The sequence below is a fragment of the Vicugna pacos genome, chromosome 14 (assembly GCF_048564905.1).
Source record: "Vicugna pacos chromosome 14, VicPac4, whole genome shotgun sequence".
Lineage (NCBI taxonomy): Eukaryota > Metazoa > Chordata > Mammalia > Artiodactyla > Camelidae > Vicugna > Vicugna pacos.
In genome coordinates, this window is record NC_133000.1 from 15833496 (window position 1) to 15850672 (window position 17177).

The 17177-nt window shown below is 42.5% G+C and overlaps 1 protein-coding gene across 9 annotated transcripts in view; it reads left to right on the forward strand.

Moving 5' to 3' along the window:
- The window catches only part of RCBTB2 (RCC1 and BTB domain containing protein 2), a 99833-nt gene that overhangs the window by 1463 nt on the left and 81193 nt on the right, over window positions 1-17177 (forward strand). For all 9 annotated transcript variants that reach the window (XM_072976235.1, XM_072976236.1, XM_072976233.1 and 6 more), the window contains exon 4: window positions 3936-4009. The gene's annotated coding sequence lies outside the window, so the exon portion shown is untranslated. The remainder of the gene's footprint in view (window positions 1-3935; window positions 4010-17177) is intronic.

Sequence of the window (17177 nt, forward strand, 5' to 3'; positions counted from 1 at the left end):
AGTCAGTGTGTGGTGGGGTGTGGTGGGGTGGGGACCCTTCCCAGAGTCAGCCCTAGACCTCTGTTCCACCAAAGAAACTGTACGGAAGGGGTTGACGCCATCCTTAGTCACACCAGTAACCAGCATCGCAGGCATGACTGGGTTTTATAATACTTTTTGCTGCTCTGGAAAAATGTCTTCACTGAACCTTGGTGTATTGGTTCTTGGTGTTAAAGCAAGTTTATTACTTAATCCTCCCCTTCGTCGAAGAACAGGCTGAGCGGCCCATCCAGGCCATCAGGACACATTCTTCTGTGCTACAAAGGGGAAACTTCTCATAAATGGGGCTCTGCCTTCCGGGATGGACAGGAACAGGCTGGGCTGTGTGCTCAGTGTGTTCAGTCCAGGAGAAATCATAGACGCTGGGCAAAAATTCACAGGTTGTGTTTTGAGGTATTGCTGGCATAGAGGCTAGAAAGTGCTTGACAGGTATTTCTAGCATCAGCAGGGATGCTGGAAAACATCAGGCTCGGTGGATTGTCACTCAATAAAGCGTCATGAGGCTGCTTGCCCCGTTCCACATCTTACCCCAGAAGCTCTGTGATGGGCAACCTCCTCATCGTCGGCTTGTCTTGGGAGGAGATGTGGGAAGAATAAACTATGAGAAGCAACTGAAAAAGACTTCAAGAGACCATCCAGACCAACTTCCTACCTTCAGACAGACAAGTGTTCCTGTCACCAATTTACAAGTGAATGGTAACTGGAGCTGGTGGGGCTCAGTGAGTCACCTAAGGTTACACGGCCAGTGATGAAGAAGCTAGAGTGAATCCCTCATTTCTTCCTTCTGATGCCTGCTCTTTCCACTGCTCTGTGGCTCCCCTAGCCCAGGGAGAACGTAGAGGTCATTTCCTGGTCAGTGTGGATTTCTGCCATTCAGCCGTTATTCACAGATCCATCCATCCATCCATCCACCCACCAATCCACCTACCCATTCATCCATCCATCCATCCGTTCACCTACCTAGTTCAATAAACATTTACTAGGGAACTACTCTTCCAGTTTCCATAAGAGTCCAGGAAATAGAGGTAGGAAAATAAAGACACAGCTTTTGCCCTTAGGTGTTCAAAGCTTAGTGGGGAAGGCCCACATATACTCATGTACCTGCTAGACTCAGACTCACGCTAACAAGAATAGAGGCTTGGGAGGGGCAGACAAGATGGGGTGGGTGAGGGAGGGGCTATGCAGAGGGAACTGGAATGGAGAGGGCTTTCCCACTAGAGGCCCGGGAGGAAAATGCACCAGGAGTGATCTGGAATTACAAGGAAGCCATGCTGCCTGGCCTGGATGAGGTATACAGTAGGTGGTCTGGGTTAACAGAAGGAGTACCAACAAAGACAAATTCAGTGCCCTATGACCTCCTGGCTGACTCCACCCCTCAGCAAGTAAGAGAGATCTGAGGGGAAAGACATAAGGCCAGGGCTGGACTGTGGGGACCTTGAATGTTAGAGTTGGTAGTTGAGTCTTGGTCCTGCGAGAGGTGTCCTCTCTCGTGTCTGAATTGTGAGTCAGTTTAGGGAGATTTGTATAACTGATGTCTGTTCCTAAGCATTTCTAAAATATTCTTTCTGCCTAGCTTACTTCCAGTCCCTACTGCACCCCACCCCCACCCCAGGGTTCTGCCTCCTCCATCCTTCATGCCTAGTGCCCCAGTATCTACACATGTTCACTTCCTGGTTATTGTTTTTTGTGGTTGTTTTTGAACTTTGTGTGTGGCCAGGTTATAAGTAACTTATTTCATTTAAGAAGTCAAAATATGCTTACCTGCCTCACCAGATACATGCTTATCTCTGCTGGTACGAACACTCCCCTGTGATTACACCTTCCTGTTGTGTCTCCCCACGCAGTTGATCAGAAATACATCCACCCATGACAATTACCCATTCTGCCGGCTCTCTTTCCTCTGTGTAATTAGCTCCCTGTTGCCTCCCAGAGCATGGCACCAGCTCGAGTTAGGCCAGCTAGCCCAGAGTCCGTCAGCACGTTCCAACACAGACTCTGCTGTAGACAGAGCTGGCCATTGGCCAAGCTCTGGGGAGGGAGCGCAGCCTTCCTGTGGGCGGGAGCACTTGACCATTACAACAGTCAAGGTAGAAGCCAGTGGTGAAGACTTTGTTGCTCATCCCCAAACCATCCCAGATTATTATGTTAACTCAAAAAGGAAAATAAATTGTTTTCTCCAAACATTTAAAATGTGAGGGCCATCTTTAAGTGCTACTTAGCAGCAGAAAGAGTAGGTACAGGGTGGCTATTCTATTATTGGATTCAGAGCTCGTGGGATTCCATAATCTGTACAGATTAAGGACCTGAGAACTACCGTCCTTCACATTCCATGGTGGAAATAAAAGATTTTTCTTTTTTTCTTTAAGAAAGTGAGACAAGTGGTGACAGATGGAAAAGAAGAGGTAAAGACCGAAAGGCAGTTGTTATAGTAATTATTAGAGTACAGAAACCTCAGGACAGTCATTAATGACAAGTGTGTCTGTTATGTGTTATTGATAACTTTTGAGGGAAGGAGCGTACATGTTCTTTTTGGGTAAGTAAAGTAGTTCTGGGTTGTGTAGCATTATTTCCTGATATGAAAGATAAGCAGAAGAAACAAATAAACAGATATGAAAACTAGGACATTTGAATCCCTGTATAGAGTCGCCAATGAGATGTTCCATTATACTTAATCTCAGATAAACAATGAGTAATTTTTTAGTGTGTCCTAAATATTGTGTATTTAAAAATTCTTTACTGTTTATCTGAAATTCGAATTTAACTAAAAACATCCTGTATTTTTATTTGTTAAATCTGACAACCTCACGATTGCAGAAAGAATAAAAACTCTCAAAAAGCTTAGCATGAGAATGGCATTTAGAATGGAAGAGAAAGGTCAGTGAGGGGTCATCCAACCAACACCACAAAGGGTTTTTATGGAGAATATTGGATAAACACACAGCGAAGTGCGAGCTTCTTGCTCCTATGAAAGGCTGGCTTTGTTTCTTAGCAGGATGGAGGCTGCCCTCAGTAACCCCAATTTATAGCCAGATTGGAAAACTCCCCTGGAGTAGAACTGGTTTCCATGAGAACACTCTGGCTGCCAAATCCTCATGTGCCAGGCGTGCAGAGCTGTGGTCGGTGCCCAGGGAAGAAGGGCAGTTTTGGTGAGAGTTGGTAGATGAATTCCCCAACTTCAGCATCTAAAAAGTGTGTCTCAGACAAAGAAATGCTTGGTCATGCTGCATTAACACATTAAATTGAAAACGCAGTGGTTTGACACAACAAAGATTTTATATTAGTTTCCTATGATTGCTGTAACAAATTACCACACCCTGGGCTTAGAATAACATGCATTTATTTTCTGACAATTCTAAAGACCAGATGTTAGAAATAAGTTTTGCCGGGAGAAAACCATGGTCATCAGTCTCCAGAGGCTCTCGGGAAGCCCCTGCCTTGGTATGTTTCATCGTCATGGGGCTCCCAGCATTCCTTTGTTTTACTTGCGTCTCCTTTTGCAGTTACATTATTCTCTCATCTTATTGTTTGTCTAATTTCCCTCTGCCTCTCCCTTTTTAATTTATACGAAATGTACATAGCAAAATTTATGATTTTAAGGTGTACACTTTAGAAGTATTTAGTACATTCACAATGTTGTCCAATAATCACATCTACCTAATTCTAGAAGATTTTTTTCACTCACAGTGAAGAACCTCTACCCATTAAGGCCCCCTCCTCTGGAAACCAATAATCTGTCTTCAGTCTCTATGATTCACCTATTCTGGATATAACTGTAAATAAAATCATATAATATTTGAAAAAATAAAATTTAATAAAAAGTGTGTGTCTTTAATAAGACTAATTAGCAATCCAAAGTGTTCCTCTCTGTACTCATTGGCCAATGTTTAATTTTTTAGGTATGAAAATGGGTAGATCTTTGGGCAAAGTCACCCAGCAGGTTAGCAGCAGAGCCGAGACAAGAAGCTCCCAGGTAAGAAACCATCATGCTGCGCCGTATGCCTTGGCACATGTTTCCATTCAAAACTCTGCTTCATTACTTGATAGCTAAGATTTTCATTCCCACCAGGTAAAATCGAACCAGATGTTTCCAGAGGCATAATTCTTTATGCATTGCGTATAAGACAGTTTACACAGCCCCCACTTTTTCAATTTTTTGGTTTGCCTGAGTCAGTTTATTTTGGAAAACTAGCACACTGCAGAACCATTCCAGCTACTTGGCTCTTTATTTGCAGATTTGTGAATATCTAGATGAGCTTGGTCCCTGCTAATTTAGATGTGGTTTTAGGTGGACATTTTTCGCCTCTTCTATTTGTCATTTATCCTGTCTCCATTAAGTGATTTAAATCTAAACCACACATTTAGTTGGGGGTTAGAATCTTCTTAGGGAATTACCACAATTTCTGTTTATTTTATTATGTTTCTATGTCTTTGATAAAATTTGGAAACATTCCCAAAGGCCTTCGGGTACATGGCATATTTTGAAAAACTACCTAAATCAACAAATTAATCTGAATCTGGAGCAGAATACCTTCTACAGGAGAGGGAAAAAAAAAAAAAAAAAGCATGAACCCAGACTGAGCTTCCTGGTTTTCCTTTGATGCACCACCCCTATCACTCAGCTCAGGTCTGCTGACCTAGGAGCACCAGACAATGCTTTAGAAATGCCACCCAAAGTGTGTCATCATCCATGTCAGAATCCCTGCTGGCACTCATAGTTCCCTTGCCCTCACAGATGCCTTTTGCAGGATTTCCAGAAAAAACTAGCCAGTTTCAGAACTCATCCTGTCATCCTTTAGATGTGTGATGAGAAGCAGTGCTTGCTTTGATCTGAGGAAACGGAATCTGCATTTACTTGGAAAGGGTACTTTGTAAACTCACATGGCAGTGGTGTGGGGTGGACCTGGGACCTGAAGTACTTCCTGAGCCACTACTCCATACCAGATACTGAGCTAGACAGCTGGGAAATATAAAGATGAATTTGCCCCCCTCTCCCCTCAAAGAGCCATGAGATACATAAATAATTATAACACAAGGCAAAATACAACGCATGCCTTTAAAAAGCACAGAATGTGGTGCTTTTTAAGAGGAAAGAGAGAGAGGCTTATCCTGGGAAATAATCAGGAAACTGTATTTTAGTCTTGAAAGCAGCTTTTGACCGGCCGAGACAAGGGTCAAGGCGAACAAGACAGAAGGGAAGCATAGGGTGTGTGAGGAAGCTTGTCTGGTCCCATCAGCAGGACACAGGGGACAGCAGGGGCTGAGCCTGGAAAGGTAGGCTGGGTCAGGTGGTGCAGGACCTAGAATGTCTTAGTCTGAATTTCAAGGTGCCCCGTGGCAGTGAATGATTATCCTCACATCTCCTCTCACCTGGACCCTCTGGCTTAGTTGTCTACATCCATTCTGGGCTCTTTGTCCAGATGGGACACCTCTTGATCTGTCACTGTGTGCAGAGAGCTGCTGTAAAGTGACATTTACCTTCTGCTAAGTAGCTCTAGGGGACCAAAAGTTAATCTTCAAAACCTCAAGAGAGACAAAGAAGAAAGAGTTATTTTCCAGGAACTTGGCTTTTGAACAATGGTAGAGGCCCATCACAGTCCTGCCCTCGAAGTGACCCTGCAGGAGAGCCATTGTCTGTAAAGGCCAGAGCAAGAGTGGAGAGTTAAGAGGAGCCACTTGGACATCAGTGACCTCCTGGACCCTGGCTGTGGCCAGAGCATGGCTCCCAGGTGGCCGTGCTCCCCAGGAAAATTAGGTCAGCCATCAGCGCACTGGAGGACGTCGCCCCTTAGGGCAGGCTACGGAAATCATTTCCCACAACCTCAACATCTGTGTTCTCCTTCCAAAAACTGCCCAGAGAAGTGTCTGTGCTAGCTCAGTGGGCAGGCTGCCCTCCCCTCTTGTTTACACCTCCCCTTTCACCATCACCCTTCTCCCACTCCAGACCACATCTTCGCACATACGTGGTCTCAGTGTGTGAAAATGTGCACCAAACAAACAGTGCAAAAGGCAGCTTAAGTTCTAAGAGGGAAGAGCCCCACGAGAGCAAACCAAAGGGAGCTTTCTCCGAGGAAATCCTAATGTGGTAGTGCTACCGTCAGCTGTGCTGCCCTAGCCAGTCACCTGCCTCGGGATCAGAAACAAGAGTGCCACTGTTGCCACCAAAAAAATTTCTTGAATGGACAACAATCGAGGAAATTTTAATTTTTTCCTGTCAGAAAGCAATTCTGATTTGTCAACTGGCTTTGCCAACAAGGAGATAACAGAGGTACTTTTTTGTTAACCGGATGTGTTCAATCTACAATTGTTGAAAGCACAGAAGATATGTAGGAAAGTTCATCATTTACAACTATTAAAGTGGTGATGCAAATCTAGATGTCCACTCTAAAACATGCAGGGTAGGGCACAGGCTTATCTGCAGTTATTTTATGGGGAAGGTCCCTGGACCTTCGAGGTGTCTCCAAACTAACCAGTGTTGGAAGTTTGTACAAACCACTGATCTGAAATTCTAGTTTTGCCCTGCAGAGGGCAACATTGGTAAAATGTTACGGGGCTGGAAAAAGGATTTTTTTCTTTTTCCCTAGTGGTTCTTTTTAGGCTAACTTTCCTTTTTGGCCTTCAGACAATTTTAATTAGAATAAGAATGAGCTTTAGCATTTGTGGGCTTGAGGAGACAGTAACTGATCAGAGCAGAAAGGCCTCTGGGTCAGACACATTTTTCCAGGGCTGAAACAATGGTATTATTTTTTGCATTTTTAAAAAATCAATTTCTTAATTTCTAGAGTCTAACAGTGCCTAATACTAAGTGGGTGCTCAAAAAAGCGTTTGATGATTGGACAGTCACGCTACTTCCAGCTCCAGAGAAGCATTCGGTTAAACACATAGTACAATTGTGTGTCTGCAAGACTCACGGGTGTGGCTCACCCCGTCCCTGAAAGCCCAGCTCATTCAGATTGCCTGAGTCTAGCAGCGCCCAGAAGAGGCAGGCGCCACCTGTAATTAAAAAGGACTTCGACACCAGCCAACATGAAATGACCTGACTGTGACTATAGCTGTTTACAGTTCTTGCTGACTTCAGGAAATTATTTTCTGATGCCATTTCACTAAGAAAATCATGTGATTTCCTTATAGTAAGTTAATTATTGCCAGATCTTGAAGAAGTGGTCAAAATTTACATTTAAGCCTATGCTATTAGATAAACCATGTAGGCAAATAATCCACAGTTCCCACTGAACACTGCTGTGTCAGGAGTTGAAAGCTTCTTCAAAGATGAGACAGGGAAGGAAGATGAGGTTGAGAGAAAAATCATGAAGTAGTGAGTTTTGAATCTGAGGTGCCCAATTCCTCTTTCCAACAATGTGTCTGTCTACTCCCTGTGATGTCCCCCTCCCACCCTCTGCTAAGTGGCTACACACTTCTCTTTCTTGTAAAAACTGCCTTCAGGCAAATTTTAACTTGTTGAGTGTTGGTTGCCTCCACTAAGGCATTTGAGTATTTGTTTAGTTGGGGTTGAAATAGAAAGTTTTGCCCCCTGTAGAAGGAATTGCAGCACCAGGAACTGGTGTGGGAGGCAGCTTTTCCAGGCCGTGGGTTGTGCTGCTGGGACGTTTGGGCAGGTGTAACAGCAGCACCACAGACTCCACTCAGCCCTTCTGCCCACTTGCTTGCACCACGGAGCTGCTGAAACAGAATATCAATGTCAGGGGACCTGCTACTCTCAAGGAACTGAAAGTTACAGATGTAATCTACAGCAATAAAAACAACAAGATAGCTTTCCACTACCAGTCCTCTTGTGTTTTCTAAAACTGTGAGCATCTCAAAGTACTTACATGCATACCTGTGTGTGTTTGTGTGTGTATACACACATAAATATTGGACTATATATAGTATGTTAGATATACATATATTCACACACAATTGCAAAAATACAGGACTTACTATATCAGGAGCTGTATACCTTGCCAGGAAAGAATCTGTCATCACCACTACCAAGGCAAAGAGTTATTGATTAAACGCCCATGTTCACATGACCTTTCCCTGCGCATACAAAACAGCCAGCAGCTCTTGCTGAGTTTACCATGTGTGTTAAACACCAGCGTGGGCCCTTCCATAAAGGCAAAGGCAAAGGCAGGCTGAGAGATGAACAGCAAGGGTTAGGCCATTCACCAGATTAATGAAGACACGCTCGCTCTGTGGTTGATGGAGACAAGCGTCCACACTGCCTGACATCACGCCCTGGCTGTGCTCTATTTCTTCACTGGATGTAGGCTAGTTATGATCCTGCCCCATTGGTAAACTGGCTTATTCATGGCACTGGCTTATTCTAGACTAAACCACTGACTTCCTGTTTCCAGATGGTAACATCAAGTGCAATGGACAATACTTATGTCCTCCAAAAATTCCTATGTTGAAATTGTAACCCTCAATGTGATGGTATTAGGAAGTGGGGCCTTTGGGAGATGGCATTTTTCTTGCATGATCATAAGAGTGGATGGAGTCCTGATGGATGAAATTTGTGCCCTTAAAAAAGAGACCACAAAGAGCTCCCTCACCCCTTCTACCACATGAGGTCATAGCAAGAAGACAGTCATCTGTGAACTAGGAAGCAGGCCCTCATCAGACACTGAATCTGCCAGTACCTTGGTCTTGGACTTCCCAGCCTCCAGACCTGTGAAAAACACCTTTCTGTTGTTTAGCCACCTGGTTCTGGGTTTGCCAAGTTCCCGCAGCGGATAAAATCAGACAGGGTCAAATCTTGATCTGACGAAAAAGAAGCCCATGTTCTTAACTGACTCTGTTACACCAGCTCCTTGGACACACTCAGTAAATGTTTGTTGAGTGAAAAAATAAAAAAAGGATCACATGAAGATCTTCAAAAAGAAGAGAAAGCTATTGCATCCTGTTGGTATCAGCCTTTATAAACAAGCATCACTGGTAAATACAATATCCATGGTTACAGTTAAGGTATTGTTTCCATCTGTGTCCTGAAGGAAGGAAGGGAAGGGAGAAGGAAAGGGGAGAGGAGCGGACAGGAGTTAAAGTGGCTTTGAGTTTGTTGACACGTGTCCACTCTCTGTCCCACTAGGGAAATGGAGACCCTGCTTTCTGGGAGAAAAGTCAGGCCATTCCCTGTGGCACATTTTCCCCCAAGAACAATTGGTTACTCCTTTGGAAGGAGGCGTGTTATCCCTGCTGGTGGGTTTAAGCACCTGGTTTCAGGAAGGACTAGAAATTGGGAGATGTAATCTACCTCATTCTGAAGACTGTGGCAGGGCAGCTGTAGGAAGTAGTTCCTTGCTCCACAAACCTAAAGGATTTGAACACTGGCCAGAATGACCTAAGGAGCTTTCCTCTTTCCTGACCGTGTGGCTGAATGCCCTCACTCTGGGGATTCGGGCAGGCTGGCTTCCTGGCCAGATGTTTCTCATCCACACCTGTGGACCTTAGGAAACCAAGGGTGACATCAGTAGGCGCAGCCTTGGTTTCCTTCCCATCACTGCCCTTGAGACGTGGAAATTGAATGAACATCTATGCTGGGGCCATCCCCTCAAACAGGTCAGGGAGGGGAACTTCCTCACTTTATGGTCAGCGAGTCACCACCTGGCGCCACCTCCTGGCACCACCTCCTGGCACATCTGATCAAAGGACAAGATCATCCAGGAAGTGGGTCAGGCTGTTTCCTTACAGGACCCTGTGGTCGGGCTTATACTGCACGGTGCATCCAGAAGCAGATGATTTTGGTTCTCTAGTGATACTCCCAGAGCCAATGCTAGGTAAGGAAGCTGCCCCACCAGGGTCTTTGGCCATCAGATTAAGCCAGGGACCATCAGAGAACTCCCTTCATGCACTACATTTTCTTAGCCTCTCCTGAAAGTGCCATTTCTGAACTAGCTATTCATATACTGCCGCTTTTTGCTGCAAGAACTACAAGAACCCTTGTGTGATTGCTGCTGTACTGGTACTACTGAGGTTGTGGCCCAGCTCAGCTGACAGCATCTTCCCCTCTTCCAGGCCTCTTAGGAGAAACGTCTCTCAATTCGAACAACCAGGAAAATGTGTATTTCTCTTGAGTGTTGGCATGTTTTCTCTTCTGGACATTATGAATCCTCTAACTCAGAATTTCCCTCTTTGCTTTGGACACTGGGCAACTCAAAGCCAAATATGTTGCCCATTTCCAACAACTTGTACAGTACTGTAGAGCATTATTTTCTGTACCTACTTTGCACTTGTGTTCATCTATTTTCCCACCCTTGCTTTCTTTTTGCCTTAACTGCTTCGTCTCTCAGTTGTGGTTTATCACATTGGATAAGTCAGTATAGGCCTGCTACAGTCACAGATGATTTCAAAATCTCAATACAATAAGAGAGATTGAGCTCTCACTTGCCATGAGTCTAATTTAGATATTACTTGGCGATTCCCCTCCACGTGGGGGACACAGGAACCCAGGTCCTTCAGCTCTGCCATTTTCAACATGTAGCTGTGCAGTGGCTACAAGAGATAGTAATACAGAATGTACATGGGATAATTAACTCCTTCAACCTGGACATGACACACACCATTTCGCCAGAACCAGTCATCCAGACGCAAAGCTGCGGGAAAATACTGTTCCCAACTAGGCAGCCACTTCCCAAGAGCAACTCTACAAGGGAGTGAATGTGAATCCCAGGTAGTCAGCTATGGTCTCTGCCACACTCCCTAAATTCCTTCTTGGAACAGGGAAATTTAACTCAGTAGACTTTAGATAAAAAGGAACTGTCTCTTCTCTTTGCCAAAGAACAGGACTATCAATCAAGAAATAACCAAAGACCTATGTCTGGATACATGCTGGGTGTTGTGGGTGGTACAGAGGTCTGAATGATACAATTCTTGCCTCCAAGTTGATTACAGTGTTTCATGTACACCTTCCACACTTCTGCTTCCAAGTAGAAACTTAGCAGCCCTCAAAATCATTCCATGGTAGAGATATCATTCTACCAGACTCTTTCCTGCCATCATCAAACTCTATAAAGGGAAGGGTCAGATGCAGCCAGGAGCTGGCTCTGCCTGTGGAATGAAAGAAAGTTCTTCTGTAGCTACCTTAAGGTGGCCAGTGGAAAGAAAGGAGGCAGGGACTCTTTATTTCTGGTCTTGGGTAAAGAGTTTAATTTCCTCCCACCTGGATTCCTAACCTGTAAATTGGAGATAATGAGGTTTGCCTACCTTGCCTTCAGAATTAATTAGTGGTTATGGTTGCACTTTTCGCCTGCAGATGAAAGGCTTTTATGTGTGCCTCGTACATCATCTTCATTGCAATCATCATCACCACGATCATTACCTTGTGTCCCAAAGATAAAGTGATGGAATTCCCACACAAAGCTTCTAAGAGACTCGATCTTTCTAAACTTTTCAACCTTCTCCTCTATGCTTTTTTTAAAGAACTACCCCTCTTTCCCCTTCTTCATGACCTTGCTGTCAAGGACTGAGAAAGTAAGAGCTAGCCATAATTTCTTAGAGACCGATGTTTCAGGCACCTGAACTTGACGGTGACGTTCTCCCATCAATCAAGCCTAGACATTTCAACTAGACCCCAAACCCAGATGTAAGAGATATAACAGAAGCAGAGGGAAGAGGAAACTTTTCAAGAAACATTTTAAAAACATCTCAGAACTCTTCAAAAAATTATTTCCTTTTTAAAAATTTCCTCCCAGAATGTCTCACTATATAAATTGACCTTTTCTGTTTGCCTGATGACACTAGAAAGACGAGTATTATTTCCTCCCACATCCTGAGGGCTTGTCAGTCTCTGAATTCAGTTAAAGCTCAAATTCTGATGTAAAAACTGGAGTCTTCCTGGGGAGATAGAATAAGGGCTTTGGGTGACATCGTGCTATTGAAAGTGGGAGCTAGGACCAGAGGTGGTGTGGGCTGTGAAGTGATGGGAGCAGAGCCAAGAAAGTGAGGTCAGATTATCACAGAAGAACCTAAAGTTGCCCTGGTACATAGATTTAGTGTTCCTGATCTGGTACCGAGTTGGCAATCCAATGGTAGTACCTCGTTCCTGGGACTAGCTTAACCGGGGTCTTGATACTGATGGGAAACCATTAAAATGGAGTCGTTTGCAAAAGCAGTGTAAACTTTTTCATGTAGCATTAATACAGGTACTTCTTCATTCTGAATTATCATTGAACTGTGAACGGTGGTCAGGATTGGAAGAGCTGGAGTGACTCAGCTACCCCTGTGATTCCAGCCCCAGCTTGTCTTGTCTCCAAGTGAACAATGACAAGTTGCAAATTGAAGTTTTGGTTCTAAGTTCTTGGTGACTCACATGCTTAGTCAGGCAGTAACCATAATAGCAAACATGTTTACACCTCTTCCTGTGTGCTAGGCAATGTTCCACTCCCTTTGTATGAAATAAGGCCTTTAATCCACAGTCAACCCTAGCAAGCAATTTCAATGATGACCTCTACTTTAGAGATAAGGAAACTGAGGCAGGAAGGGTTTAAATGTCTTATCCAAGCTTTCATGGCCAGGCAGAGGTAGAGTCAGGATTTGAACCCAGGCTGTCTGTACCTGGAACCACTAAACTACTGTGCCCTTTTCTGTGTTGTGTAGCAATTCTCTGTGTCAGGAAGTTCGTCCTTATTCCTGAACTATATTTAAATAATCTATTTTCTCCACAAGTTGGAATTTTCATACCTAGAGAAGATCTGCAAAATCAACCACACAAAGTAGGAAATATGGTGGAGGTCAGTAGGATGGATGCCACCTAGGGACCATGAGGTGCAGACAGAAATACATGCTGACGTTGGGGGTTAAAGGAGGGTGCTGAGGGCATGGGTCCAGTCCCTCTATGGCCAAGACAGTTTTTTTTTTAAACTACTCTAAACCAAGATGGAGATTTCTGTTGCTGATGAGAAAATCGCTCATAAAATAGAACAAACAGAAAAGAGCTCTTTTCAACAAATGATGCTGAAACAACTTGATATCCACATGCAAAAAAAAATAATAATAATCATCTAGGCATGGAAGCTAGAACACTCCCTTACATGATACACAAATAAACTCAAAATGAATCAAAGACTTAAACATAAGACAAGACACAATAAACCTCCTAGAAGAAAATATACGCAAAACATTAACTGACATACATCTCAAAAATGTTCTCCTAGAACAGTCTACCCAAGCAATAGAAATAAAAGCAAGAATAAACAAATGGGCCCTAATGAAACTTACAAGCTTCTGCACAGCAAAGGAAACCAGAAGTAAAACAAAAAGACAACCTACGGAAGGGGAGAAAATTTTTGCAAATGAAACTGACAAAGGCTTGATCTCCAGAATGTATAAGCAGCTCATACAACTTAATAAGAAAAAAACAAACAACCCAATCTTAAAATGGGCAGAAGACCTAAACGAGCAATTCTCCAAGGAAGACATACAAATGATCAATAGGCATATGAAAAAATGCTCAATACCACTAATTATCAGAGAAATGCAAATCAAAACCACAATGAGGTTTCACTTCATTCCAGTCAGAATGGCCATCTTTCAAAAGTCCACCAATGACAAATGCTGGAGAGGCTGTGGAGAAAAGGGAACCCTCTTACACTGCTGGTGGGAATGCAGTTTGGTGCAGCCACTGTGGAAAACACTATGGAGATTCCTCAAAAGTCTAGGAATAGACTTACCATAGGACCCAGGAATCCTGCTCCTGGGCATATATCCAGAAGGAACTCTACTTCAAGATGACACCTGCACCCCAATGTTCATAGCAGCACTATTTACAATAGCCAAGACATGGAAACAGCTTAAATGTCCATCAACAGATGACTGGATAAAGAAGAAGTGGTATATTTATACAATGGAATACTACTCAACCATAAAAACCGACAACATAATGCCATTTGCAGCAACACGGATGCTCCTGGGGAACGTCATTCTAAGTGAAGTAAGCCAGAAAGAGAAAGAAAAATACCATATGAGATCACTCTTATGTGGAATCTAAAAAAAAAACCAACCAAACAAAACAAACAACCTAAATACAAAACAGAAACAGACTCATAGACATAGAATACAAACGTGGTTACCAAGGGGGTGGGGGGTGGGAAGGGATAGGTTGGGATTTCAAAATGTAGAATAGATAAGCAAGATTGTACTGTGTAGCACAGGGAAATGTATACAAGATCTTATGGTAGCTCACAGAGAAAACAATGTGACAATGAATATATATATGTTCATGTATGACTGAAAAATTGGGCTCTACACTGGAATTTGACACAACATTGTAAAATTATTATAAACCAATAAAAATGTTAAAAAAATCATCTAGGCGTGGATTTTACACTTTTCACAAAAATTAACTCAGAATGAGTCAGAGACATAAATGGAAATGCAAAACTATAAAACTTATAGAAGATAACATAGGAGAAGATCTAGGTGACCTTGGGTGTGGCATAACTTTTTAAATGGAACACCGAAGGCACAATCCACATTGATGTCAGACTTCATTAAAATCAAAATCTTCTGCTCCGTAAAAGACACTGTTAGGCACATGAGAAGGCAAGTCACAGACTGGGAGAAAATATTTGGAAAACACGGATCTGATGAAGGGACTTGTATTCAAACGATACAAAGAACTCTTAAACTCAACAATAAGAAAAAAAACTCACCCAATTTAAAATAGGCGAAAGATCTGAGTAGACACCTCACCAAAGAAGATATACAGGTGACAAATAAGCATATGAAAAGATACTCCACACCATATGTCATTAGGGAATTGCAAATTAAAACTAGAATGATATACCGCTACACACCTTAGTAGAATATCTAAAACAAAATTTAAAAAAACTAACAACACCAAATTCTGGAAAGGATGCAGAACAGCAGAAACCCTCATTCACTGCTGGTAGGAATGCAAAATGGTACAGCCACTTCGGAAGACCGCTTGGCAGTTTCTCAAAAAGCTAAACACAGATGTATGTCAATAAATCTGGAAAACAAAACAAAACACAGTTTTGCCATGAGATTCAGCAGTCATGCTACTAGATGTTTACTCAAATGAGTCGAAAATGTGTGTCTACACAAAAACCTATACATGAATTTTATAGCAGCTTTATTCATAATTGTCAAAACTTTGAAGCAACCAAGATGTCTAATAGATGAATAGATGAATAAACTGTGATACATCCAGATAATGGAATATTATTCAGTGTTAAAAAGAAATGAGCTATCAAGCCATAAACAGTCATGGAATAACCTTAAATGCATATTGCTAGGTGAAAGAAGCCAATCTAAAAAGGCTACATACTATATGATTCCAATTATGTGACATCCTGAAAAAAGGCAAAACTATAGAGATAGTGGGGAGAAAAAATCAGCAGTTGCCAAGGGCTTGTTGGAAGGAGAAAGGGATGTAAGTGGAACACAGGTGATTTTTAGGGCAGTGAAACTATTGTGTGTACTACTGTCCTGGTGGGTACATGACATGTATTTGTCAAAACTCATAGACCTGTACTACACAAAGAGTGAACCCCAATGAAAACTGTGGACTCTAGTTGACAACAATGTGTTAATATTGGTTCATCAGTTACAACAAATGTACTACACTAATGGGGAAACTGAGGCAGGGAATGGATAGGAAAAGGGAAACTTATACAATCTGCTTAATTTTTCTATAACTAAAATTGCTTTTAAAGGTAGAGTCTTAACTAGAATAAAAGATAAAGAGGGGAGATATGAAAGATAAGAAAGTTAGAGGATTAATTCAGAAAATTCAACATCTGACCCATCATTGTAAAGATACAAATTCCATAAGGACAGGGATTTTTGTTTCTTTAGTTCACTGTTAATGTCCCAAGACCCTAGAACTGTTCTTGACATAAAATAGAGCTCTATAAAATATAAAGCAATACTAGTTTTTTTGGAGAAAAGGCAGAGAAAATAGAAAGGACACATTTATCAAGGAAATAATACATTTCCCAGAACTGAAGTATTCTCAGATACAGAAAAATAAATGAAAAAGCCTCAACAAGGCACAGCACTGGGGAGCCTCAGGACACCAGTGATAAGGAAAAGATCCTGAAGGTTTATAGAAAAGTCCAAGAAAGAGTGGCATTGGATTTCTCGACACCACCAAAAGCTAGAAGGGAATGGAGAAAGGTCTTCATGATTTTGAGGGAAATTTTCTCCAACCTAGAGTTCAATGCTTTGCTAAACTATCAATTAAATATTAAGGTAAAAATAAAGCCTTTTTCAGACCAGTAACGGCTTTAAATTTTCCCATCCAGCAACTCCTTCTGAGAAAGTTCCAGAAAGATGTGCTTCACCAAAGTAAGGAAGTAAACCATGAAAGGGGAAGATGCAGATTCTAGGAAATGGGCTCTAACACAGAATGAGGGCAAAGGGAATTCCCAGGGTGCTGGAGAAGAGAAGTCAGAATCACAGCTGGGCAGCAGGCCCAGTGAGCAGCCAGTCCCAACTGGAGCAGGAGGACAGAGAGGTCTCTATTAAAAAAAAAAGTGAATATTTGTACATATTCGTAATCATGTAGATACCAAATACTAACCCCAATGTGAGAAATGTCTATATTAGGAGGCAGAGAGCAGAGAAGGGAAGGTAGAAATTAACTAAATCACTCCTTTTACAGTAAAAAGTGAACAAATAAAGCTTACCATTGAAAAATTAATAAATTGCAAAATAGCATTTTTGGTTAAAGTATGGAGATAAATACCTTGACAAAAAATCAGCAGTTTCCTGTAGGGAAAAGGCCTCAGGATGGGGAGGGGAGCAGAAAGCTGTATCTCTCGTTATAAATAAGCTTCATAGTCTTACTTTGTCTGCTGAAACCATGACATGTATTCTACTGCAAACATACAAATTGGATTTAACAAAAAAAGAAATGGGAGAAGGAGAAGGAAGGGAAGTTGTAATGGCAACTCCAAAAGGGCTCGAGCAGGGTCCTTCTTGCTGCCTGCTGGTTGTATTGAGGCTAGAGAGGGAGGTACAAGTGGCCCACCCCAAATTCCTCCTCTTTCCCAGAGACACAGGGCCCAGGCCATGTCTGGGGCGGTGTAGTAGGTTCACTTCTGCACATCAGCTACATGATTTTTGGCCTTTGTTTCTGTGCTCTCTGCATCTCTGAGTCCGTTGCCGGTTTGAAAATGCTT